This window comes from Callithrix jacchus, chromosome 17, assembly GCF_049354715.1.
Source record: "Callithrix jacchus isolate 240 chromosome 17, calJac240_pri, whole genome shotgun sequence".
Classification (NCBI taxonomy): domain Eukaryota; kingdom Metazoa; phylum Chordata; class Mammalia; order Primates; family Cebidae; genus Callithrix; species Callithrix jacchus.
In genome coordinates this window covers 55,491,606-55,519,351 of record NC_133518.1, presented here as the reverse complement: position 1 = coordinate 55,519,351, position 27,746 = coordinate 55,491,606, and the positions used below count along the sequence as shown (strand labels likewise).

General features: G+C 40.3%; 2 long non-coding RNA genes across 3 annotated transcripts; one reads left to right on the top strand and one right to left on the bottom strand.

The window, feature by feature from the left end:
- Positions 1–13,985: 13,985 nt before the first annotated feature.
- On the bottom strand, positions 13,986–19,065 carry LOC118148849 (uncharacterized). Of its 2 annotated transcripts, XR_004735867.3 has the most exons (4): positions 18,846–19,065; positions 18,467–18,635; positions 14,848–14,972; positions 13,986–14,609 (listed from the first exon to the last, which is right to left on the bottom strand). It is a non-coding gene; the product is annotated as an uncharacterized LOC118148849 (long non-coding RNA). The 2 variants fall into 2 exon arrangements; XR_004735868.3 differs by lacking the exon at positions 18,467–18,635 and having other exon boundaries at positions 13,991–14,609.
- An 85-nt stretch (positions 19,066–19,150) lies between these two features.
- LOC118148850 (uncharacterized) lies at positions 19,151–23,939 on the top strand. Its single transcript, XR_004735869.3, has 3 exons — positions 19,151–19,211; positions 23,136–23,343; positions 23,788–23,939. It is a non-coding gene; the product is annotated as an uncharacterized LOC118148850 (long non-coding RNA).
- Positions 23,940–27,746: the final 3,807 nt, after the last annotated feature.

The following is a 27,746-nucleotide window of genomic DNA, read 5'->3' as shown; positions in this document are numbered from 1 at the left end:
AAGAGTTCTAAGGGAGATGTACCAGGATATTAATGTTGTTTTCCAGCCTGCTAACACAGCATCCATTCTGTATATCAAGGAGTAATTTTGACTTTTAAATCTTATTATTTAAGAAATACATTTCAAAAGGCTATAGCTGCCATGGATAGTGATTTATCTGATGTAACTGAGTAAAATGAATTGCAGACATTCTGGAAAGAATTCATCCTTCTAGATGCCATTAAGAACATTTATCTGCGTGAAAAGATCAAAATGTCAACATTAACAGAAGTTTGAAAGAAGTTGATTCCAATCTTCAAGAATTCTTTGAGGGGTTTAAGACTTCAGTGGAGGAAGTAACTGCAGATATGGTTAAAAAAAATAAGAGGACTATAATTAGAAGTGGAAACTAAAGATGTGAGTGAATTGCTGCATTCTCACAATGCGGCTTGAATGGACGAGGAGTTGCTTCTTATGGATGAGCAAAGAGTGGTTTATCGAGATGGAATCTACTCCTGGTGAAGATGCTGTAAACATTGTTGGTTTTGTTTTGTTTTGCTGAGATGGAGTCTTGCTCTGTTGCCAGGCACAATCTCGGCTCCTGGGTTCAAGCAATTCTTCCACCTCAGCCTCCCAAGTAGCTGGGACCACAGGCATGTGCCACCACACCTAGCTAATTTTTTTGTATTTTTAGTAGAGATGGGGTTTCACCATGTTGGCCAGGATGATCCCGATCTCTTGACCTTGTGATCCACCCACCTTGGCCTCCCAAAGTGCTAGGATTACAGGCGTGAGCCACTGCGCCCAGCCAACATTGTTGATATGACAACAAAGGAATTAGAATATTACGTTAACTTAGTTGAAAAGGCAGCAGCATGGTTTGAAAAGATTGGCTTCAATTTTGAAAAAAGAACTACTCTGAGTAAAGTGCTATCAAATAGCATCACATGCTACAAAGAAATTTTTCATGAGAGGAAGAGTCAATGTGGCAAGCTTAATTTTAAGAAGTCTTATTTTGTGAAATTGCCACAAGCAACCTAAGCTTCAGCATCACCAGCCTGAGCAGTCAGCAGCCATCAACATCAAGGCAAGATCCTCTACCAAGAGATTACAACTAGCTGAAGGCTCACATAATTATTAGTAGTTTTTGGCAATAAAATATTTTTAAAATTAAAGTACATATATATTTTTTAAATGTGGTGCTACTGCAGTAAAAACAAAATTTTTATATTCACCGGAAAAAATTTGCATGAGTCCTTTATTGTGGTATTCACTTTATTGCAGTAGTCTGGAACCAAATCCACAATATCACCAAAGTATGCCCCTACATATGCATACAAAATGTCCTCAGACCTATGTCCTGAATAATATTGCCTAGGTTTTCTTCTAGGGTTTTTATGATTGTAGGTCTTATGATTAAGTCTTTAATCCATCTTGAGTTAATTTTTATATAAGGTGTAAGGAAGGGGTCCAGTTTCAGTTTTCTGCATATGGCTAGCCAGTTTTCCTGACACCATGTATTAAATAGGGAATCCTTTCCCTATTGCTTGTTTTTGGCAGGTTTGTCAAAGATCAGATGGTTGTAGAAGTGTGGTGTTATTTCTGAGGCCTCTGTTCTGTTCCATTGGTCTATATATCTCTTTTGGTACCAGTACCATGCTGTTCTGGTTATGGTAGCCTTGTAGTATAGTTTGAAGTCAGGTAGCATGATGCTTCCAGCTTTGTTCTTTTTGCTTAGGATTGTCTTGGCTATATGGGCTCTTTTTGGGTTCCATATGAAATTTAAAGGAGTTTTCTTCTAAATCTGTGAATAAAGTCAGTGGTAGCTTGATGGGGATAGCATTTAATCTATAAATTACTTTGGGCAGTATGGCCATTTTCACCACATTGATTCTTTCTATCCATGAGCATGAAATGTTTTTGCGTTTGTTTGAGTCTTCTCTTACTTCCTTAAGTGGCAGTTTGCAGTTCTCCTTGAAGAGGTCCTTCACATCCTTTGTAAGTTGAATTTTTAGGTATTTTATTCTCTTTGTAGCAATTGTGATTGAGAGTTCTCTCATAATTTGGCTCTCTGTCCATTATTGGTGAAGAGGAACACTGGTGATTTTTGCACACTGATTTTGTATCCTGAGACTTTGCTGAAGTTGCTTATCAGCTTAAGGAGATTTTGGGCTGAGACAGTGGGTTTTTCTAAATATACAATCATGTCATCTGCAAACACAGACAATTTGACTTCCTCTCTTCCTATTTGAATATGCTTTATTCCTTTCTTTTGCCTGATTATCCTAGCCAGAACTTCCAATACTATGTTGAATAGGAGTGGTGAGAGAGGACATCCTTATCTTGTGCTGGTTTTCAAATGGAGTGCTTCCAGCTTTTGCCCATTCAGTATAATATTGGCTGTGGGTTTGTCATAAATAGCTCTTATTATTTTGAGATATGTTCCATCAATATCTACTTGAGAATTTTTTATCATGAAGGGGTGATACATTTTATCAAAGGCTTTCTCTGCATTTATTGTGATAATCATGTGGGTTTTGTCATTGATTCTGTTTATGTGATGGATTAGATTTATTGATTTGGGTATGTTGAACCAGCCTTGCATCCCAGGGATGAAGCTGACTTGATCGCAGTAGATAAGCTTTTTGATGTGCAGCTGGATTCAGTTTGTCAGTATTTTATTGAGGATTTTCACATCGATGTTCATCAGGGATATTGGCCTGAGATTTTCTTTCTTTGTTGTTAACTCAAGATGGATTAAAGACTTAAACATAAGACCTAAAACCATGAAAACCCTAGAAGAAAACCTAGGCAATACCGTTCAGGACATAGGCACAGGCAAAGACTTCATGATTAAAACACCAAAAACAATGGTAACAAAAGCCAAAATTGACAAATTATATCTAATTAAACTGAAGAGCTGCTGCACAGCAAAAGAATCTATCATCAGAGTGAACAGTCAACCTACAGAATGGGAGAAAATGTTTGCAATCTATCCATCTTAAAAGCGCTAATAGCCAGAATCTACAAAGAACTTAAGCAAATTTACAAGAAAAGAGCAAACAACCCCGTCAAAAAGTGGGCAAAGGATATGAATAGACACTTCTCGAAAGAAGACGTTTATGAGGCCAAAAAACATACTTAAAAAAGCTCATCATCACTGGTCATCGAGAAATGCAAATCAAAACTACAATGAGATACCATCTCATGTCAGAATGGCCATCATTAAAAAGTCAGAAAACAACAGATGCTGGAGAGGATATGGAGAAATAAAAACGCTTTTACACTGTAGGTGGGAGTGTAAATTAGTTCAACCATTGTGGAAGACAGTGTGGCAACTCCTCAAGGATCTACAACCAGAAATACCATTTGACCCAACAATCCCATTACTGGGTACATACCCAAAGGATTATAAATCATTCTATTGTAAAGACACATGCACATGTATGTTTACTGCAGCACTTTTCACAATAGCAAATACTTGGAACCCAACCCAAATGCCCATCAATGATAAACAGATAAAGAAAATGTGGCGGCTGGGCGCGGTGGCTCATGCCTGTAATCCCAGCACTTTGGGAGGCCGAGGCAGGTGGATCACAAGTTCAAGAGATTGAGACCATCCTGGTCAACATGGTGAAACCCTGTCTCTACTAAAAATACAAAAAATTAGCTGGGCATGGTGGCGCGTGCCTGTAATCCCAGCTACTCAGGAGGCTGAGGCAGGAGAATTGCCTGAACCCAGGAGGTGGAGGTAGCGGTGAGCCAAGATCGTGCCATTGCACTCCAGCCTGAGTAACAAGAGTGAAACTCCGTCTCAAAAAAAAAGAAAAAGAAAGAAAATGTGGCACACATATACCATGGAATACTACGCAGCCATAAAAAAGGATGAGTTCATGTCCTTCGCAGGGACGTGGATGAAGGTGGAAACCATCATTCTCAGCAAACTAACACAGGGACAGAAAACCAAACACCACATGTTCTCACTCATAAATGGCAGTTGAACAATGAGAACACATGGATACAGGGAGGGGAACATCACACACTGAGACCTGTCAGGGGGTGGGGGGCTAGGGGAGGGATAGCATTAGGAAAAATACCTAAAGTAGATGAGGGTTGATGGGTACAGCAAACCACCATGGCTGGCACTTGTATACCTATGTAACAAACCTGTACATTCTGCATATGTATCTTAGAACTTTAAAAAATGTCCTCAGATATACTTGAGAAACTTACAGTAGCCACAAAGTCTGGAGAGTCAAACTAAGGAATTTTGTTCCTTAAAATTATTCAAATTAAATTGTTAACATGAGCGCATTTTGATTTTATGATTTCAAAATTGAGATTTGAAAATTTATGCAATTACCTTAAAAAGTGGAACAAGAAATTAATTAGAAATGTAGTCAAACACTTAAAAAATTGTACTTGGGAATGTACACCAGCAAATTACCAATTATTCTTATATTTCTTCTATAATGATCTCTGTTTCTAAATACAGGTAAGATTTCATACATCAAGAAGAATTAAAATGGAGTAAAATGAAGGATAATATTTGTTAGTGAAAGAAGCCAAACTCAAAAGGCTATATACTGTATGATTTAAATTAAATAGCATTCTGGGGAAAGGAGTGGAGCAAGATGGCAGAATGGAATTCTCCACCCATCGTCTTCCCCACAATGACACCAATGTAACAACTATCTATACACAGCAAAGCACCTTCATCAGAACCAAAAATCAGGTGAACACTCACATTACCTGGTTTTACTTCATAGCACTGAAAGAGGCATTGAAGAGGTAGGAGAAACCTCTTGAAGAGGTAGGAGAACCGTCACAGACAGCACCTCTTCCCCATTCCCCCAGCAGCAGTGGCGTAGTGCTGAGAGCGTTTCTGTGTCCTGGGGAGAAGGCAAACCAGCAGTTGGGAGGCAAAGAACTCAGTGCTGCCCTTGTTACAGCAGAAAGCAAAACTGAATCAAACTCAGCTGACACCAGTGCATGGAGGGAGCATTTATATCAGCCCTAGCCAGAGGAGAATCACCAAATGCAGCAGCTGGAACTAGTTCCCATAAGCTTCACCGCCACAGGCAAAAGTGCTCTAGGACTCCAAATAACTTGAAAGGCAGTCTAGGCCATGAGGACTGTAATACCTAGGTGAGCGCTAGTGCTGAACTTAGTCCAGAGACAGTGGACTAGGGGAGCACATGATCTAATAAGACATCAGCCAGGGCAACTAAGGGAGTGCTGGCATCAACCCTCCCCTTATCCTAGGATGCACAGCTCATGGCTTCAAAAGAGACCTCTTCCTTCCACTTGAGGAGGAGAGATGGAAGAGTGGGGAGGACTTTGTGTTGCATCTTAGATAGCAGCTGAGCCACAGCAGGATAGGGCACCAGTCAGTCATGAAATCCCCTTTCCAGGCCCCAGCTTGCAGACAACATTTCTAGATGCACTCTGGACCCCAAGGCTACCCACTGCCTTGAATGGAAGAACCCAGCCATGGCAGAAGTCATCACCTGCTAACTGAAGACCCCTTGGGCCCTGAATATCAACAGCAATACTCAAGTACTGTGTTTAGACCTTTGAGTGAGACTGAGACTTTCTAGCTTCAAGTGAGATACAGCAAATTTGCAGCTGTGGTGGCTGTGGGTGAGACCCCTTCTGCTTGAGAAAAATGGAGAAAAAAGTAAGGGGACTTTGCCTTGCACCTTAGGTAGCAGCTTGGCCAGAGGTGGGTAGAGCAAAAAGTGGGCTCTTGGGCTCCACAATCCTAAGACTTGGCTCTTGGACAAAATTTCTGGACCTGCCCTGTGCCATACGGGAGCCCATTCCCCTAAAGGGTGAGTCTCAGGCCAGGCAGTATTCACACAAGCTGACTGAAGAGTACTTAGGCCTTAGGAGAACATCAGCAATAGTCAGGGGTACTCCTCGTGGACCTGAGGTGGTGGCGGCCACAAGGTGAGCCTCCTCTGTCATTGGAAAGAAGAAGGAAGAGTAGGAAGGACTATGTCTTATGGTTTAAAAGTCAGCTCAGCTGCAGTGCAATAGAACATCAGGTAGACATCTAAGGTTTTTGCCTCTAGTCCCTGGCTCCCAGTTGGCACCTCTGGACCTACCCAGGCCCTGGGGAAGGGCATAAACCTGGCTGGCTTTGCCACCTGATGATTGTAGAGCCTCAGGGCTTTGAGAAAACATAGGTTGTAGGTAGGGAGTGGTGGCAACAGGCTTTGGATGAGACCCAGTGCAGTCCTAGGGGTGGTGGCTACAGATGTGTTTGTGTCACTCCACTACCAGTTCCAGGTAGCTTGTAACAGAGAGACTTCATTCATTCATTAGAAAGTAAGTGAAGCAAACAAAAGCCTCTGTCTAGTAATCAAGAGAATTATTCAGGGTCTTGTCCAGGACCACCAAGGTATACCTCTGCGAGTCTGCAAGAACCACAGTGTTGCTGGGCTTGAGGTTCTTCCTAAAGCAGATAGAGCTTAGATCACAACACCAAAGTCCTTTCAAATATGTGGAAAGCCTTCCAAGGGGAACGGATACAAATATGTCCAAGTGCAAAGACCTAAATAAATACCTAACTTTTCAATACCCAGACACAGATTAATATCTATAAGCATCAGGACTATCCAGGAAAACATGACCTCACCAAACAAACTAAATAAGGCCCCAAGGACCAATTCTGGAGAGACAGAGATAGGTGAACTTTCAGACAGAGAATTCAAAATAGCTGTTTTAAAGACACTCAACAAAATTCAAGATAATATAACAAAGGAATTCAGAATCCTATCAGATAAATTTAACAAAGAGATTTAAATAATTTTTAAGAATCAATCAGAAATTCTGGAGCTGAAAAATGCAATTGGTGTACTGAAGAATGCATCAGTCTTTTAAAAGAATTGATTAAGCAGAAGAAGGAATTAGTGAGCTTGAAGATAGGATATTTGAAAATACAGAGTCTGAGGAAACACAAAAAAGAAAAAAACAATAAAGCATGCCTACAGGATCCAGAAAATAGCCTCAAAAAAGCCAAATTTAAGAGTTATTGGCCTTAAATAGAAGATAAAGTGATAGAGAAGGGGGTAGAAAGTTTATTCAAATGGATAATTACAGAGAACTTCTGAAACCTAGAGTAAAATATCAATTTCCAAAGACAAGAAGATTATAGAACCCTAAGGAGACAACCCAAAGACTACCTCAAGGCGTTTAAATATCAAACTCCCAAAGGTCAAGGGTAAAGAGAGGATCCTAAAAGTAGGAAGAGAAAAGAAACAAATAACATATAATGAAGCTCCAATATGTCTGGCAGCAAACTTTTTGGTGGAAACCTTACAGACCAGAAGAGAGAGGCATGACATATTTAAAGTACTAAAGGATAAAAAAATTTATCCTAGGATAGTGTATCTGATACAATTAACCTTCAAACATGAAGGAGAAATAAATACTTTCCCAGACAAACAAAAGCTACGGGATAAGAAATAAATAGTAGCAACAAAAAGTTGAATGGCCATAGGATTAATTTAAGGCATAGAGTCTTTATTAGTTTTCTTTATGCTTGCTTGCTTGTTTGTTTATGCAAACAGTGTTAGGCTGTTTTCACCTTAAAATAATAGGTTATAAGATAGTATTTGTAAGCCTCATGGTAACCTCAAACCAAAAAAAAAAAAAAAAATACAATGGATACACAAAAAAATAAAAAGCAAGAAACTAAATCATATCACCAGCAAAAATCACGATCACTAAAATGAAGACAGGAAGAAAAGAAAGAAGGGTGAGAAAACCACAAAACCAGTAACAAAGTGGCAGGAGTAAGTCCTTACTTATCAATAACAACATGGAATGTAAATGGACTAAACACTCCGACCAAAAGACATTTGTTTCCTACAAGAAACACACTTCACCTTTATGACACACACAGACTGAAAATAAAGGGATGAAAAAAATATATTCCATGACAATGGAAACCAAAAAAAGAGCAGGAGTCACTACACATATATCAGACAAAATAGATTTCAAGACAAAAACCATAAGAAGAGACAATGGAAGTCATTATATAATGATAAAGGAGTCAATTCAGCAAGAGGAGAGAACAGTGTCAATACATACGCACTTAACAGTGGAGTACCCAGATACATAAAGAAATATTATTAGAGCTAAAGAGAGAGATAAGCCCCAATAAAATAATAGCTTCACTTCAACATCCCACGTTCAGCATTGGGCAGAGCTTCTAGACAGAAAATCAACAAAGAAATGTCAAAGTTAATCATATTTGCAAAAGAATTTCATTAATATAAATTTTAAAACATGTATTGATCACTACACATTGCATGCAGGTATCAAAATATCACACATACCCTAAAATATGTACAACAATTTTATGTCAATTTTAAAATTACATTAAAACATGTAAAACTAATTAACATATTATCTCAAAATGCAAACATATGATTTAGCTATCACAAAAGAAGGGAAATTAAGCACAGGAAAAGATGCTCAGTATCATAAGTCATTAGGGAAATGTAAATCAAAGCCACAATGAGTCACCACTTCATACCCACTAGGATGGCTGTAATCAAAAGAGACATATAATACCAAGGGTTGATGAGAATGTAGAGAAACTGGAACCCTCATACTTCTACTGGAAATGTAAAATTCTGTCATCATTTTGGAAAACAGTCTGGCAAAGTGGAAAACACTTTGAAAAAGTTACTCAAAAGTTTAAATATAGTTACCATATAACCCAGCAATTCCACTCCCAGATATTGAAATACTTCAAAAGAACTGAAAATATAAGACTACACAAATTTGTACATGAATGCTCATAACAGCATTATTCATAGTAGCAAAAAATGTAAACAATCTAAATGTCCATCAACAGACAAATGAAAAAATGTGATGTATTCATACAATGGAATATTACTCAGCAATAAAAAGGAATGACATATTGATACAGCCTGCAACATAGATGACCCTTGAAAACATGTTAAGTGAAGGAGCCAGACACAAAAGACCGCATATTCTATAATTTTATTTCTATGAAATGCCCCACATAGGACATCTAAATAGAAATAAAATCAATTAGTGATTGCCGAGGGTGGTAGTTAGGGGAAAGGGGAGAATGAATGTAACTGCTAACGAGTACAGGGTTTCTTTAGGGGAATGATGAAAATGCTCTAAATTTTATTGTGGTTATGCTTGTACAACTCTGGTAATGTAAAAAAACATAACTGTACACTTTAAATCGGTCTGTTGCATGATATGTGAATTATATTGCAAAAAAAGCTGTTATAAGAGATGAAATAAAATAAGGGCATGGGAGTATAAACAAAAATTTATAATAATGGTTACCTTTGAGAGGCAGAGAAGGGAATGGAATTGGGGAGGAATCCACAGAACATTTCACATTAAGATGCTTTTTATTAAACTAGATAATGGCACACATTGGTATGCCATATCATAATTTAATATCACAGACATTAAAAATATTTTAATGGCTAATAAGTATATGAAAAAGTTTAACCCCTGGAATATTAATAAGATAACAATCATGTTATTTTTAAACCTTAAAATTACTAAGAGTTAGCGTTTGTGTGGTGAAACACACGACCTTATACACTGCTGGTGGGGGTGGGTTTTTGGACATTGGTAGAACCTATCTAGGGAACAAATTTCACAATGTGCATCATGAACCTTAAGCTATACATAGTCTTTCACCTAGCATTTCTGTTTCTGGCCGTATATTTATCCTTCTCCCTTTGAATCTGGGATGGCCCTGTGACTTGCCTTGATTGACAGAGTGAAGCAGAAGTGATGCATTGGGACTTCCAGGCCTAAGTCTTAAGGGGACTGTCTGGTAATTTCCATTCTCTCCATCCTGGAAGCCAGTCACCATACTATAAATAAGCTCAGGCTACACTTTGGAATGATGAAAAGCCACATGAAGAGAGGCCCAGGAGAAGAGATGATCTTGGATGGGGCAGCCCCCAGCCCCTCTTCCAGCTGAATGCACCTCCATCAGTAACCCCAACTATACCACAAGGAGCAGAACTTCCCAGGTGAACCCAGACAGCACACAGAATAGTGAGAAATAAATCGTTGTCTTCGTTTTAAGCCACTAAGTTTGGGGTGATTTGTAATGCAACAGAGCTAAAAATATCCTAAAGACATGATGGACATGATAAGAGATGTGAACGAATATTTATGAACAAGGCTGCACGTAAGTATTATGGGCAATAATTTAAAAAAAATTAGAATGTATCTAAGTGCCTGTATTGTCCTCTGTTGTTTCTTTGTCTACTCATCATCAATTCTATTTTGTAACAAAATCCAGAATTTCCTTTGTGAAAACTTCCCTCCTCATTTTCAATGTGGTTCCAATGAGGTTTTTCCCTACCCAGGAGTGAACGCATGACTGAGACTTGGCACAAGATCCCCTGGGGTTAGTCCAAGGATGGGCCGTGACTCATGCAATGTGGTCACAATCAGAGTGAATCCTAGACTTGTTCAGAAGTTATAGGGAAGTGTTCTTTCTTTTTAGACTGTTCATGGCCAGAATGACTGAATCCGAGAGCTCCTAAGACTGGGAATTAAGTGAACACCACAAGAGGTGGAACTGAGTGATGTAGAGAACCATGTCTAGATGACATTTTTTAGTCCCTATATCAAGCTATACCCTGGACTTCGGGGTATATGAGCCAGTATGAGTCCTTTGGCCTAAGCCAGTAAAGTTGGGTTTTCTGTCTTTTGCAACAAAGATTTCTAGCCAATATAAGGTCTGTTTTAGTCAGGGGAAGTTTGTTTGTAAAGAAACAGACATTCACCCAAATTAATTCCAGAAAACTAGGGAAAGTAAATGAAGCAGAGATTCTTATGGGATTTGTGAGAACTAGAAATTTACCAAACTGAAAATCTCTCCATTTCTCATAGTTTCTATTTTAAATGTGTCTATGTCCTTTTTTTTTCTGTTTTATAGCTGGTTCTTCTGTCCTCTTAACACAAAAATTATTATAATAACCTCAGTTATTATAATAACCAGACTTTATGAACCATAAAGTCAAAAAAATTTATGAACCCAGACTTTATGTTACCTTTAAACTTATTTCCTACATATCTAGATGACATAGCATCAGTATCCCAGTGCTATATTCCCAGAGTAAAGATCTGACGGGCCCAGCTTTGCCCAAGTGTCTACCATGTTTAAAATCAGTATTTACCATGTCTCTAGGAGTTGTCTTTTCTGAAGCTATGAGCTGAACATATTCTCTAAAGAGAGATGTGGTCAAGGAGTAAATTATCTGCATCTCTAGAACACCACAAAACAAAGGAGGAATCAGTAAGCAAATGGTGATGCACTATGTAGTATATGCAGTCACCCAAATCATGTTTTCAGAAAGCGCTTAACATTCTTCAACAAATAGTTTGGGGACAACTGGATTTCCACATGCAAAGGAATGGAGTTGGACTCTTACCTCATGCCATATACAAGAATCAGCTGCAACTGGATCGAAAAGCTAAATATAACAGTTAAAATTATAAAACTCTTAGAAGAAAACTTAGCTGTACATCTCCATGACCTTAGATTTGACGATGATTTCTCAGATATGAGACCAAATGATAAGCAATAAAAGAAAAAATAGGTAAGCTGGGCTTCATAAAAGTAAAAACTCTGGTGTACCAAAGGACACTGTTAAGATAGTGAAAAGACAACCCATAAAATGGAAGAAAATATCTACAAATCATAAATCTGGTAAAGGTTTACTATCCAGAAGATGTAAAGAATTTCTGTAATTCAACAACAACAAAACCACCCAATTTAAAAAAAGTCAAAAGACTTGAATAGACATTTCTCTAAAGAAGATATGCAAATGGCCAACAAACACATGGAAAGACATTCAATGCCATTAGTGGTTAGGAAAATACAAATAAAAGCCACAATGAGTTATCATTTCATCTCTCCCCAGATAACTATATTCAAAAAAATGGACATGCGAAGGATGCGAAGGAACTAGAAAGCTTACACACTGCTAGTGGGAATGTAAAATGGTGGAGTCACTGTAGAAAACAATTAGGCAGTTCTTCAATAAGTTAAACATAGAATTACCAGATGATTCAACAATTCTGCTCCTAGCTATATACCTAAAAGAATTGAAAACAGGTGTTCAGACAAAAACTTACACATAAATGTTCACAGCAGCAGAATCCACAATAGTCAAAAGGTAGAAACAACCAAATGTCCACCAAATGATGAATGGATAAACAAAATGTGGTACAATCATACAATGGAATATTATTCAGCCTTAAAGACGAAGTACTAATACAGGCTGTGACATAGACAACCCTTGAAAACATACGCTAAGTGAAAGGATCTAGTCACAAAAAGGCCATGCATTGTATAATTCATTTATATGAAATGCCTCCCGTAGGCAAATCCATAGAGACATAAATCAGTTTTGTGGTTGCTAAAGAAAAGGGAAAATATTGGGGAATGAAGGTTTAATGGATGCAGAATTTTATTTCGGCGTGATGAAAATGTTTTGGAAGTAGATCGTGATGATAGTTATATGACATTATGAATGTATTAGATGGCTTTGAATTGTACACTTTAAAATAATGAATCTTATGTTGTACATTTTTTAAAAATATTTATTTATTTATTTGTTTGTTTGTTTATTTTTAAAAAATGGCCAGCTTGGGCAACATAGCAAGACTTCATTTCTACTAAAAATTTCTTAAATTAGCTAGATGTGGTGGTGTGTACCTGTAATTCCAGTGGCTGGGGAGGCTGAAGAGGAAGGATCACTTGAGCCCAGGAGTCTGGGGTTGCAATGAGCTATGATTGTGCCACTGCACTCCAGCTGTGGGGACAGAGTGAGAGCCTGTCTGAAATCAAAAAGAAGAAAAGAAAAGAAAAGAAAGAAACACATGAGTCCCAGTAATGTTGCCCAGGCTGGCCTTGAACCTTGGGCTCAAGTGATTGTCTCACCTCAGCCTCCTGAATAGCTGAGACTACAGGCATGAACCACTGCACCTGGCTATTATACATATTTTACCACAAAATAAATGTTTAATGTCAGAAACATATATGTGCTTTTAATGTAAAAAAAGTGAAAATTTAAAAGTGAATGATTCCAATTTTGTTTTTTAAATGTAAAGAGAGGAATGTGACAGGAAGCAGTGATCATCAACTCTGGACAGTGGCATTTGGGTGATTTGCACTTTCTTCCTTATACCATGTTATATTTTCCAAATTTTCCATTGTGAGCATGTATTGTCTTTATAAGAAGAAGAAAATGTTCTGAATAATTGAAAACCAAGTCACCGTTGCACACATTACTAATGCTCACCAATGTCAGGTTGTCCTCTCCTTCCGAAGCACTCAGAAATATGTACTTCTCAGACTCCTGCAATTAGCCAGGGCCATAGTCACAGACAATGGACAGGGAGCAGAAGTCGTACGTGTCATTTCATTGGTTGTTTATTGTTGTGTAGCAAAGTATCCAGAACTTCGTGGCTTATAACAACAACGATCACTGTTTAGCTCATAAATCTACAGTTAAGGCTAGGCTCAGTGGAAACACCTCAATTCTGCCTCTTGTCATCACCTGGATGGCCTGAAGGCTGGGGGCGGAATCACATGAAGGCTGGCTTTTCCTCATGTCGGCATTGACGCTGGCTCTGCAGGTAGGGACCCTAGCTGGAGCTATTATTTGGAAAAGCTCAATGACTGCCATACAGGTTTTCACAAAGTGAAAAAGGAAACATCCAATAGCTTATGCTGGGCACCATACATCTTTTTTTATAAAGTGTACCCACATTGAGATGAGCTGAGGAGTTCAAGTACTGTTTCCCTATTATTGAAGAAAATTGCAAATATGGGTAAAAATTCTTCCAAGAGGCAATCTTGGAAATACAAATGTAATGCTTATTAAGCAAGGAATTTTTATCTTTCTTTTCAAAGCATATTGTTAACATGCATAAAAAAACCCAAGAGGATATATTTGCTAAAAATAACACAACATTGAAGAAGCACTTAAAAAATTGAGTAATTTATTGTTGGTTTTTTTTTTTTTTTTTTTGAGACGGAGTTTTGCTCTTGTTACCCAGGCTGGAGTGCAATGGCGCGATCTCGGCTCACCGCAACCTCCGACTCCTGGGTTCAGGCAATTCTCCTGCCTCAGCCTCCTGAGCAGCTGGGATTACAAGCATATGCCACCATGCCCAGCTAATTTTTTGTATTTTTAATAGAGACGGGGTTTCACCACGTTGACCAGGATGGTCTCGATCTCTTGACCTGGTGATCCACCCGCCTTGGCCTCCCAAAGTGCTGGGATTACAGGCTTGAGCCACCGTGCCTGGCCCTTGAGTAATTTATTAAAGGAAATTTGGAGATGCTTTGGAAATATCTTTCATATTTGAGCTTAATGCTGTAATAAGAACAGATATGGCAAGAGAAAGAACACTGAGCCACAAATGCTGGGTAGTTGACTAGTCCAAGTCGAAGTGACATTTCTGCTCAATTTTTCTCCCCAAATGAGTAAGAGGCCACAGTGGGGTTGAAGCATAATCATTGTGTCAAAGCAAAGGACCCAAGAAGAGACAAGTGTCTTCTATGTTGGCCATCTGCCATCCTCAAAGACCTAATCATTCAAAGAAAAAGAATATTACAATTGTTAGAAGCCCCCAAAATCTGCCCAAAGTACATGATATGAATTACAGAAAAGGAGCATAAAAATTACAATTTTTTTTTCCACAAATGTTTGTGAAAAATCAAAACAAAGCAATCTCTGGGTGCCATCTCATGGTAAAGTCTACAGCCGCCCTGTCTAAGTAATCCATCCCATCCACCACCCACCACTCCAACCATTTGAATCATACTTTATGTGTGCAAGCAGCCTTCCAGGGTCCCGTGCTGGACACAGGAGTTCAAAACTCCTGGCTGCAGTATGATATTTAGAGTCCAAGAATACTTCCCACTAATCAGATCTGATGAATTTCTGCCTCTGTGAAAGTGAGGAAAATACCTAGAGTCAGATTAATAAATCTTAATGGGTCAAACATAAGGTAGGAGGTAAGTTTCAAGGTCAACCGTATGAGAATTTCAGGGGAGCTAGGCATCCAGGAAGCCGAGAATGGTTGTAGTTGGGCCTGGTCTCGAAGAACTCCCTGAACTGAAGAACAATCAGCCCCATAAAGTTTCCACTGCACTTGGGTCCTTGTGTGAGCGCAATTTCTTGTTCCATTTGTTCCTAGCATAGAATAAGATGATAATAAGAATGCAGAGCCTAGAGAAACTTATTTATCATACCAAAATTTTCTAAAAGGCAACCTATGTTTGTCTTAAAATTAACATACAGGGTGCTGGTGTGAAAAGTTATAGAGCTTAAGAGTAAGCCTGAGTTAAAATGTTGTTCCTCTCAAAAATGTGAATAGATATTTATCCAAAGAAATTATATAAATGGTCAGTAAAGCACACAAAAAGGTACTCAACATCACTACTCCTCAGGGAAGTGCAAATTGAAACCACAATAAAATACCACTTTACTTCCACCAGGATGGCTATCATTTAAAAAAACAGAAAATAAGTGTTGACAAGAATGTGGAGAAACTGGGGCCCTTGTGCATTGCTGGTGGGAATGTAAAACTATTGTGCAGTGACTATGGAAAAAGTGCTAGTTCCTCAAAAAATAAAAGATTGAATTACCATATAATCCAGAAATTCCATTTCTTTTTTTTTTTTATTTTACTTTAAATTCTGGGATACATGTGTAGAATGTGCAGGTTTGTTACATAGGTGTACATGTGCCATGATGGTTTGCTGTACTCATCAACCCATCTTCTAGGTTTTAAGCCCCACATACATTTGTCCTAATGCTATCCCTTGCCTTGCTCCCCACCACCCAACAGGCCCTGGTGTGTGATGTTCCCCTCCCTGTGTTCGTGTGTTCTTATTGCTCAACACCCACTTATGAGTGAGAACATGCGACGTTTGGTTTTCTGTTCCTGTGTCAGTTTGCTGAGAATGATGTTTCCAGCTTCATCCATGTCCCTGAGAAGGACATGAATTCATCTTTTCTTATGGCTGCATTGTATTCTACGGTGTATATGTACCACATTTTCTTTATCCAGTCCATCATTCATGGGCATTTGGGTTGGTTCCAAGTCTTTGCTATTATAAATAGTGCTGCAATAAAAATACATGTGTTATGTGTCTTTGTAGTAGAATGATTTATAATTCTTTGTGTGTATTTGCCCAGTAATGGGATTGCAGGTCAAATGGTATTTCTGATTCTAGATCCTTGAGGAATCACCACACTGACTTCCACAGTGGTTGAACTAATTTTCACTCCCACCAATGGTGTAAAAGCATTCCTATTTCTCCACATCCTTGCCAGCATCTCTTGCTTTTTAATGATCACCATTCTAACTTGTGTGAAATGGTATTTCACTGTTGTTTTGATTTGCATTTCTCTAATCATCAGTGATGATGAGCTTTTTGTTGTATGTTTATTGGCCACATAAATGTCCTCTTTTGAGAAGCGTCTGTTCATATCCTTTACCCACTTTTCAGTGGGGTTGCTTTCTTTCTTGTAAATTTGTTTAAGTTCCTTGTAGATTCTGAATATTAGACCTTTATCAGGTGGATAGACTGCAAACATTTTCTCCCATTCTTTAGGCTGCCTGTTCACTCTGGTTATAGTCTCTTTTGCTGGAGCAGAAGATCTTTAGTTTAATTAGGTCCCATTTATCAATACTGGCTTTTATTGCAATTGCTTTTGGTGTTTTAGTCCTGAAGTCCTTGCCCATGCCTATGTCCTGAATGGTATTGCCTAGGTTTTCTTCTAGGATTTTTATGTTTTAGGTATTATATTTACGTCTTTAATCCATCTTGAGTTAATTTCTGTATAAGGTGTAAGGAAGGAGTTCCATTTCTATTTTCTGCATATGGCTAGCCAGTTTTCCAAACACTGTTTATTACAAAAAGAATCTTTTCCTCTGTTGCTTGTTTTTGGCAGGCTTGTTGACGATCAGATGGTTCTAGATGTGTGGTATTCTGTTCCATTGGTCTATACATCTGTCTTGGTACCAGTATCATGCTTTTTTTGTTATGGTAGCCTTGTAGTATAGTTTAAAGTCAGGTAGCCTGATGCCTTCAGTTTTGTTCTTTTTGCTTAGGGCTGTCTTAGCTATATGGGCTCTTTTTTGGTCCCATATGACATTTAAAGTCGTTTTTTCTAATTCTGCAAGGAAAGTCAGTGGTAGCTTGATATGAATAGCATTGAATCTATAAATTACTTTGGGCAGTATGGCCATTTTCATGATATAAATTTCTCCTATCCATGAGCATGGAATGTTTTTCCATTTGTTTGTGTCCTCTCTTATTTCCTTGAGCAGTGATTTGTAGTTCTCCTTGAAGAGGTCCTTCATGTCCCTTGTCAGTTATATTCTTAGGTATTTTATTCTCTTTGTATACCAATGTTCACACAAGCAGTATTCACAATAGGCAAAAGATGAAAAGAACCCAAATGTCTATCAACTGATCAAGAGATAAACAAAATGTAGACACTATCAAGAAAGTGAAAAACAACCTAGAAAATGGGAGATCATATTCATACTATTATATTTAAATATTTATAATGAATTTTAAAAATTTAATCTATATTGGTTTAACTACAAAATTAATATTTGCTCATTAACATTTTAGGAGTTTACAACCCACCAAAAGGGAATCCAATAGCAACTTCCTACCAGAAAGCCACTCTTAACAATTTGGGGCAATATTCAGAGAAATAACACTTTTACAAAAAATTTAAACACTGCTTTACAACTTGTTTTTTCCCCTTAATGTATATCCAGGCCACATTTGTGTCAGTAAATACAAATCTAATTTTTAAATTGATATTTAGCCTTATACTTTATGAATTTAAAATAATCGACTGCTCTCTATGAATGCACACTGGGATTGTTTCCGTTTTTTTTTATTAAAAACAGTGCATCAGTGGGCATCCTTCATATGTAATTTTGATTAAAGTTACACATGAATAAAAGAGCAAACCTTGTAGATGTCTTTTCAAGTACTTCCGTGGATATCTGCTGTTTTGACCTGTCCAGTTTATCCTTTCATCTTATTCTAACACATCCGATTTTCCTTCAGAGAATTGCCTCCCCTATTCCATGCAGTTCTTAATGGGGCTGCAAATCAGAGTACCCTGCTACTCTGGCCATAGCAATTAGTGCAATAGGAGAGCCTGTGACCCAACTGGAGTAATCAGATCCCTTCTCTGGGATTTAACATACACATCTAAGGAAAGAAAAGCTCTTTCTTTACTTGGAGATGGTTCCTGGAAACATAGGAGCCCAGAGCTCTGTAGCAGACTATCACTTCCTTAATGCCTATTGGGATCCCGATCATAAAACAATGAAATAAAATAGGTAAGAATGAGACTACTGCACAGAGAAAAATAGATATGACAAAGAATGAGTCAATGACATTCACGTTACTGAATCCAGTGCTATCTGAAGCAGTGTCCACCCCTAGACTTTCCGGTTACTATATATAACAAATTCTCTTTTCTGGAGTTGGGTTCCATCTTTCATATAGTAGTCCCCTCTTATTTGTGTGGTTTTGCTTTCTGTGGTTCCAGTTACCCATGTTCAATAGCAGTCTGAAAACAGATGAGTACACTGCAGTAAGATATTTTGAAAGAGAGAGAAAGCACATTCACATAACTTTTATTATAGTATTTTGTTTTAATTGTTCTATTTTATTACTAGTTATTGTTGTTAACCTCTTACCATGCCTAATTTATAAATTAAACTGTATCATAGACATATATGTACAGAAAAAAATATATATATATTAAATTCGATACTACCTTTGGTTACAGGCATCCATAGGGAGTGTTGAAATGTATTCCCTGTGAACAAGGGGGGACCACCACAATGGAAAGCCTCACTAGTCATTACATTATGCAGCATCTTTTTACATCTGATGTCAGACTAGAGGACTTGATGTGGCAGATTTCTAGCTGGCACTATAAGAGAAAGGCCCCAGGTACTCACATACATGCAGTCAGCACAACCCACACAATCCCTAAGCACCTAGTGGCTGTTTGGCTGTACTGGCTCCCCGGTTTCCTAGCAACCAAGCTCCTTTCTTCCTCACACACTCACACCTTTTGTGACATCACCTTCTCAAGGCTGCCCTTAATGTGTATGTTTGGGAGGTAGAAAAGGAGAAGGTAAGAAAATACTCACAATATAATTTGCTCCAGGACTGGAGACTTGAAACCATATGCTAGAGGTGGCCTAGCTTACAGATTCAGAAAATTCAGTGGCAGGCTGAAAATAGCAAGAAGCTGGGCACAGTAGCTTCGGCCTGTAATCCCAGCTAATTTTTTGTATTTTTAGTAGAGACAGGGTTTCACCATGTTGACCAGGACGGTCTCGATCTCTTGACCTCGTGATCCACCCGCCTCGGCCTCCCAAAGTGCTGGGATTACAGGCGTGAGCCACCGCGCCCAGCCTAATAAAATTTATGTAATCAAAAAGTTAAGGGACACAGTGAGAAGACCAGAACTGCATTCCTCCCATTTGTGTACTAGTTTACATTGTCTTCTGATTCCAAAGGTCTTTGATAATTTTCTCAGTCACGAACCATGTTGTATTAGGCACAGCAATTCCACGACTATGGTTTATTTGCTACTTTTTTTTTTTTGGCAGCACACAAGGCCCTTTCCCTTGGTATTAGTTTTAATACTGCATTATATAGGTATCAGCTAATAAACAGCTGCTGTCATGAGCATAGCTACATAGGGTGCATGACTTTATAAGAGGAGAGCAGCAGAATGAAGTGTTAAAACTAATTTCATTTTCATTTAGTGCATGGCCCTTGACCCCAGGTTTTCTCTCTCACCTACCACATCAATCCATCTCCAAAAGTCTACTTCCTAATAGAACGGGAACTCACTGCAAGCCATCTTCTCTATCACCAATATCTGTGACAATATCTTAGTTGGTTTTTCTGTTTCTTCTCCTCTAGGGTTGCCAAATAAAATACTGGACACTCAGTTAAACTTGAATTTAAGGTAAACAATGGACAGGTTTTATATATATATATATATATGAAACCTTAATATTTATCTTAAATTCAAGTTTAACTGAGTGTCCAGTATTTTATTATATATATTTATAAATATATTTTTATTATAGATTTATATATAATAATATATAAATTTAAGTATATATTATATACATATTTTTTTCTAATTCTGGCAATTCTTCCTCTATACAAGCTCAATAGCTGTTTGAAAATGCAAAGCTGATTACTTCACTCCCCTGCTTAAATTCTTCAAAATTGTGCCATTGCTCTTAGGAAAAAACTCAACTTCTTAACATCAAACACTGCATGATCTAGTCTCCCCAAATGAGTTGGATTCTGGAGCCAAATTGCTTAGGGCTCATTTTATGTGTCTTACTCAAAGCAGCCTTCCTACATCTAGATCCTCAAAAGTACTTTTCTATAATCCCTCATTGTGCCCTTTACTTTCCTGGTATAGCCCTTGTGGAGGAGAGTGGATCACATATTCCCGTTTCCCTGTGTTTCCACATAGGGGGCCCTCCACTGGTATAACACTCCGCCCCTCTGGCCTTGCCCCTAGCAGAGGAGAAACCACTTCTCTTATTGGTGGGTTTGGGGAAAGGAACTGGCCATGTGTGGCCTAGCCCTCCCCACTTGAAGAAATTGCTGGTTGGGACTCTTCTACACCTGCGAAATAGACTGAAGGGACAGATCAGTTTCTGTGTCCTAGGATTGTGCAGAAAGGGGTGATAAGCACAATTCAGCAGTGGCACATTAACAAGCCCAGTTGATCAGGCCTAAGCCATATTCTTTTTTTTTTTTTCTCAAGATGGAATTTCACTCTTTCCCAGGCTGGAGTGCAATGGCACGATATTGGCTCACTGCAACCTCCACTTCCCAGCTTCAAGTGTCTCTCCTGCCTCAGCCTCCAGAGTAGCTGAGATTATAAGCATCTGCCACCACACCCAGCTAATTTTTGTATTTTTAGTAGAGATGGGGTTTAGTAGAGATGGGGTCCCAAAGTGCTGGGATTATAGGCCTGAGCCACTGAGCCTGGCCCCATAGTCTTATTATTAGTAATGAAGCTGATATTTTTACCTCCATCTCCTTGACTCCTATGCCTGTCTCTGCTGTTTCTAAGTTAAGATAAGGGGAAGTGGAACATGTTAATTATTAACTTCCTAAACTCTCAGTAGCATTCACTACAATTTGTATTTTTATGTTTATTTATGTTTGATTAGTGGTTTATTTAATGTGTAGGGACCATGCTTGTTTTACTCACTGTTGCATTCCCAAATGTCTATTACAGTGGAAGGTGTAGGTTTTATCTTTTTCATATTGGGATGGTTGAATAAATAAATAAATGGTACCTTGTTGCCTACCACAGTCCTGCCACCCACACCACTCTGAGCATACATACAGCCTAGGACGGGGATGGGAGCTGAGTCCTAACTGTGATCACTTGGCAATAGCTGTTTGGTGCTCTGCGCTGAGAAGCATGCTGAGGCTGTGTCCAGCCTCATCATAAAATTGCACCATGATCAATTCTTCATGTCTGCCACACATGATCCTCCATCTCCTCAGTCAGCCTCATCTCTTCTCTCACACAGCTTACTCCCACACCATGGTTAGGTTTTAATCATCATCCTCACCTCACGTCTCCTCTTTCTGTCTTTCCCTCTTATTTCCCCTCCCAAATTCTGTGGTCCTTTGCATTTCTGATCCTGGTTATCACCTGTCCCAGCCAAAGATTCTTTAGCCCATTCTCAACTCTGGCTGCACATTAGAAATCATATTGAAAATCAAATGCTCAGGTGGCACTCAGAACAATTAAATCAGAATCTCTGAGGATGCAACCTGAGCATCAGTACTTTTTAAATCTCCTTAGGTGATGGCAAGGTGCAGGCAAATATAAAAACAACAGCTCCAGCCCCAGCATGGATATTTACAAAGCACCATTCAGGACTTTTTGAACTATATATATTAGAAGCACCCTCCACCTGCTGACCTTCATTAGTTATAGAGGAGATTTTAGAATTGAATGAATGGGGGACCTCAGAGGCATCTAGCACTTGACAGAACAGGAGACCTGCAGGAGGCTCACAGCAATTGAAAAAAAAGATTCTGTCATCAAACAAGTTTGTATAGTACTTCATTCTATATACACTTTCAGAGAGATTTACAAAGCAAATTAACTTCAAGGTTCTTATAAATGCAGCAGGAGAAAAACAAGACAGCAGAAATTGATTTAACTTGACCTCTAGATTTCCCAAATTTGTTTAAAGACACCTATGAAAGCCTCAGAGAACTCACTTGTAAAACTTGTAGTCCAACTATTTCAGCTTAATATTTACACAGATCCACTTGTGATTAATATTTCCATTATTAAGGATTGAATTTCATTTTCCTTTAAATATCCAGTACTTCCTCCCCACCTGTGGTGCGTTTCTGCATTCCTTCACATGAGACGTGATCATTATGGTTCAAAGATACTAAAGTGGCAGTGTTAATAACACCTGTTGGTTGAATATTAATCAGGTAGTGGGTAAAATACTTTTTAAATGTTATAGCTGATTTATGAATTCACTCTAGAGTAGCATCTTGTGCATACTGAACAGGAGTATATGCAACTGTGGAATAACAAGAACAATATTAATAATACCTAAATGTTCTATAGCATTTAGCATGACTCAGACACATGGGCTTTACCTTTATTAACGCATGTATTTTTCACAATAACCTCTATGAGGTTGGTTGCATTATTATGCTCATCTCACAGATGGGACACTGAGCCACAGAGAGGTTCAGTAAGTTACCTAAGGTCACAGCACAAGCTAGTCAGTGATGGAGCAGGCTTTCAAATCCAGGAATCTGTTTCCAGTGGACAGACTCTTTGTTTTTTGTTTTTGTTTTTGTTTTTTGAGATGGAGTCTCGCTCTGTCTCCAGGCTGGAGTGCAGTGGCACAATCTTGGCTCACTGCCACCTCCGACTATCTGGTTCAAGTGATTCTCCTGCCTCAGTCTCCTGAGTAACTGGGATTACAGGCATGTACCACCATGCCTAGGTAATTTTTTGTATTTTCAGTAGAGACAAGGCTTCACCATGTTGGCCAGGATGGACTCGATCCCCGGACCTCGTGATCCACCTGCCTCGGCCTCCCAAAATGCTGGGATTACAGGCATGAACCATCGTGTTGGACTCCAGTGGACAGACTCTTAACCACTCCTCTACATCACATGCTTCATAGCACATGGACAACTGTGCAAATACTGAAGCCATTTCTACCCACCAGGTTTATTTAATGAGCTTGGGATGGGGGTTCCATGTTTCTCTCAGAGTTAACAGTATCTTCCTGAATTAAATGTGATCCCTTTGTTTAAAGATCCTACCATTTAAATGCTACAACCCCTAATACTAGCTATTTCACCTGCTGAAAGAAAGATCTCTTCCAATGTTGTGGTAGAAATGACAATGTAGGCTTCTAAAAGAAGTGTGGCTTCCAGCAGTCTAGCCTCCAACACAACAAAATCCGAAGGGACTATTCAGGGCACTTTTAACTATATTCATTTTTCACCTTAATCTCAATTACCTCTTGAGGTGTGCAGGGTGCTGAGTACTTGCCAATGAGACATAAAGAAAAGTCTGCTGGGAGACTCCTGGGAAAGCTGTGACTTTCCTCATAAGGGGAAACAGGTACAGCTTTAGCCAGCCCTTTCTCTCTTTGCCTTGAATGCAGGTATGATGGATGGAGCATTGGAGCAACCACAAGAGGAAATAACTGAGACGTGAAGAAAACAATCAAGACTCTGTCCCTGACATCACTGAGCAGTCAGCAACTGCCCACTGCCAAACCTACTGCCATGTGAAAAATAAAGACCTCAAGATCTTTACGTTTCTGGGGTCACATTTTTTATGGTTTTTTGTTTGTGTTTTAGGTGGGGTCTCACTCTATCGCCCTGGCTGGAATGCAGTGGCATGATCTTGGCTCACTGCAGCCTCCATCTCCTGGGCCTAAGTAATTCTCCTGCCGCAGCCTCCCCAGTAGCTGGGACCACAGGCATGCACCACCACACCCAGCTAATTTTTGTGTTTTTTGTAGAGATGGCTTTTCCCCATGTGGTACAGGCTGGTCTCAAACTTCTGGACTCAAGCAATCAGCCCACCTCGGCTTCCCAAAGTTCTGGGATTATAGGCATTAGCCACCACACCCAGCCCATGTTTTCTTGTATTTTAGCCAAAACGTTCCTTTACAGATATACCTACTTGAATGGCACTTACCATTCAACTAGACAAAGAAAAATTAATTATGTATACCATATAGATCAGAGCATACAACATACAGAGAAATGGACCTCTGTATCTGGCATGTAGGTATAGACAGATCTGTATTATAATTATATTTCCATTTACAAACCAAAACGTGCGAGACAGTTTCTCCGTATTCTCTACAATTCACTTAATTTTTAATTGAGGCCTTATTTTGCCAGGCAGTGGAAACTTAATTTCATCAGTTTGGGTAGGTCTCCTCTCATGTCGGGGAATTGGAGGAAGGTGGGCTTCACTGGGTCAGGATACTGGTGGAAGCAGGCATCTGGTCTCAGCCATTATCCTTCCACACTAATATCTCTAGAGACATATTTATTGTCTGAGCCCCTCATTTCTGACTGTGGGATCCTTTGAACCCAGCCCTTTTGGTGACTTCCAGGAACTTCTTGGATGCATAGGGAACCATCTGCAGTTCCCATGCCATTCAGGGCCATGGAGAAAAACGAGAAAGGATGATGGCCCACCAGGGAGCGACATGAAGCCAAGTGAACTTCCCCAACCCAGGGAAGCAGTGACTGAATGTACATCCTCGGGGAATCCATGCTTCTCCCATGGATCTTTGCAACCCTCAGGTCAGGAGATCCCCTTGTGAACCCCCTCCACCAGAGCCTTTAGTCTGACACATGGAGCTACATGGAATCTCAGCGGTGCAGACACTCAGGCATTCATGGAGACCCGGGAACCTTAGATACTTGGGCTTTCTGGGCTTCCTGGCAAAAGCAGCTGCAACTGTGGCAAAGCAGGACGTTAGACCTCTGCACCCCTAGGAAATAGCTTGAATCCAGGGGGCAGAGCAGCAACAATCTGCAGGCCCTACTTCCACCGCACCCTGCAGGATAAGTCCCACTAGCTTGGAATTCCAGCCAGTCACCAGTAGTGGTATTGCACCTCCCTAAGAAGGAGCTCCTGGGGGGAGGGGTGGGCTGCCATCTTTCTGTTTGGGTGACTCAGCCATTCCAGCCTTGGAGAGTCCAAGCTGTCCAGAGGCAGAAGGGATTCCTCCAGCACAGCACAGCTACTCTATGAAAACATGGCCAGACTGCTTTTAAAGTGGGTCCCTGATCCTATTCCTCCTCTCTAGACAGGGTCTCCCAACTTGGGGTCTCTAGTCACCCCTCCAGTGTTCTCCAGCCAACGGAGTTCTGAAAAACCCCTGGGATGAAGCTCCCAGAGGGAGAGGGGCAAGCTGCCACCTTTGCTGTTTGGGTGACTTAGCCATTCCAGCCTTCGGGCTTTGGAGAGTCCAAGCCAACCAGAGGTGGAAGTGGTACCCAGCACAGCACAGCAGCTCTATGAAAATGTGGTCAGACTTCTTTTTTAAGCAGATCCCCAACCCCATTTCTCCTCAATGGGTGAGACTTCCCAACTGGGGTCTCCAGCCACCTTCTTCTACAGATGCGTTCAGGACGGCATCAGATCTGAACCTCCTAAGATGGAGCAACCAGAGAGAGGAACAGGCTGCCATCTTTGCTGTTTCACAGCCTTCACTGGTGATACCTCCAGGTACTGGAAAATCTGGGGGGACTAGGGGCTGGAGAGGACTCCCTGCATACTACAGCAGCCCTACAGAAAAGCAGCCAGACTGTTATGTGGGTCCCTGTTCACGTATCTCTTCAAGAGGTAGGTCCTCCAGGCCTGGGCCTCTAGCCACTCTCCACCAGAGCTATCAAGCCAGTAGCAACTCAGAAACTCTCCAAACAGAGCTTCTAAGGACAACTGAAAGCTTCTCTGACATTGCCTCTGTGGTGGAACTGTTCTTGCTACCCTTGGACTAACAAAGAAGCAAAGACCCTAAAGTGCATTATCCACATGTCCAAAACCTGCCCATGCAGACATGCACCAACAAAGTGATGTGCAAAGTGATGTGCACCAACAAAGTGATGTCTGTGGGTTCAGCTCCCCTGGGTCCCACACAACCCCACTGCTCATCATCAGACAGGTAACCCCTGGCTTGGGTCCATGACACAGATCTTCCATCCTGTGCTGATTGCACTGAGCTATTGCTGACCCACATCTCTCTTATCCCAGAAGATATGCAAAGTGGTGGGGCAGCCAGCCAGCTGATGTGGAGCCCAGGTGGTTTGCTGTGGGAGTGTTTGTAGTAGAGCATGGCCAGGAACGGCCATCCCTCTAGGCTCAAATTGCTCCCATAAGAGACTTTATCCCTAGGGGAACTATTGGACCTGATCTCTGCAGAATGGTCTTACACATCAGATGGAGCTGATCTGACCTGAGCACTCCTTGGTCTGTTGGCCACTCCCAGGGCCCCAGCCTGACCACGCATGCTTACAGGGAAGTCTTGGGTGCCCTGGGGGCCAAAAACATAGTTTCTGTGCTGGCGGACCATGGAGAGCTTGCTACGGAGCACCAGCAAGGTGGCCCCTATGGCCATGCACAGTCCACATGTTCTCTCTCCCCATACTGGAACTTCCCCTGAGCCCATGGTTACTCCCCACATCACTTTGTTAGTGCATGTCTGCATGGGCAGGTTTTGCTTTAGTTACCTCACCAGCATACAGGTGTGCAGCACCCCCAACCCTCCCCTGACCACCACTGTAGACAGCCTTGGTGGGTACCAAGCCAGCAAGCCCCACCACTGCCAGTACCCTGTCCTTGTGCTAACATTGTGTAGAGAACAGAGGATCCTCCCACACCCTGAGCTATCCCTCCTGTTTGCAGGGCACAGAGAAGGCACCCAGACCTGTGCCAGCCAGTACCCTGCCCCAAGCCAACAATACCTCCAGTGCAACAGCACACATGGCCCACAGCTGCCTTGCCTCCTCCACTGTGGTAAATGCCTCCAGGGAGACAGGCACCCCCATATCCACTAGCACTCTGCTAAAGCTGCTGCACCTCAGCCCACCCCCAAGCAGAGTGGATTCCAAACCTTGAGGAGCCAGAAAACAAAGTTGGGACCCAACACAAGTCCCTCAGAGTTAGAACACAGTCCAGGAGTTAGGGGCTGAGCAAAGGCCCCCTAAAACTTCCAGAAATTAAGCCAGTTGGCTGAATACACCATACACCACAATCAAACCCTCAAAGTCATCAGATAGGGTAAAAGAAGAAAAGACCCATCCACAGGTCAGCAACCTCAAAGATTAAAGGTACATAAGCCCTCACAGATGAGAAAGAATCAGCACAAGAATGCCGAAAACTGAAAAAGCCAGAGTGCCTTCTTTCCTCCAAATGATCTCATCATCTCTTCAGCAAGGGTTTGGAATTGGGCTGAGGCTGAGATGGCTGAAATGATAGAAGTAGAATTCAGAATGTAAATAGTTATAAGTCATTGAGCTACAGGAGTATATTGAAACCCGATGCAAGGAAGCTAAAAATTATGATAAAACATTGCAGGAGCTGACAAACAAAATA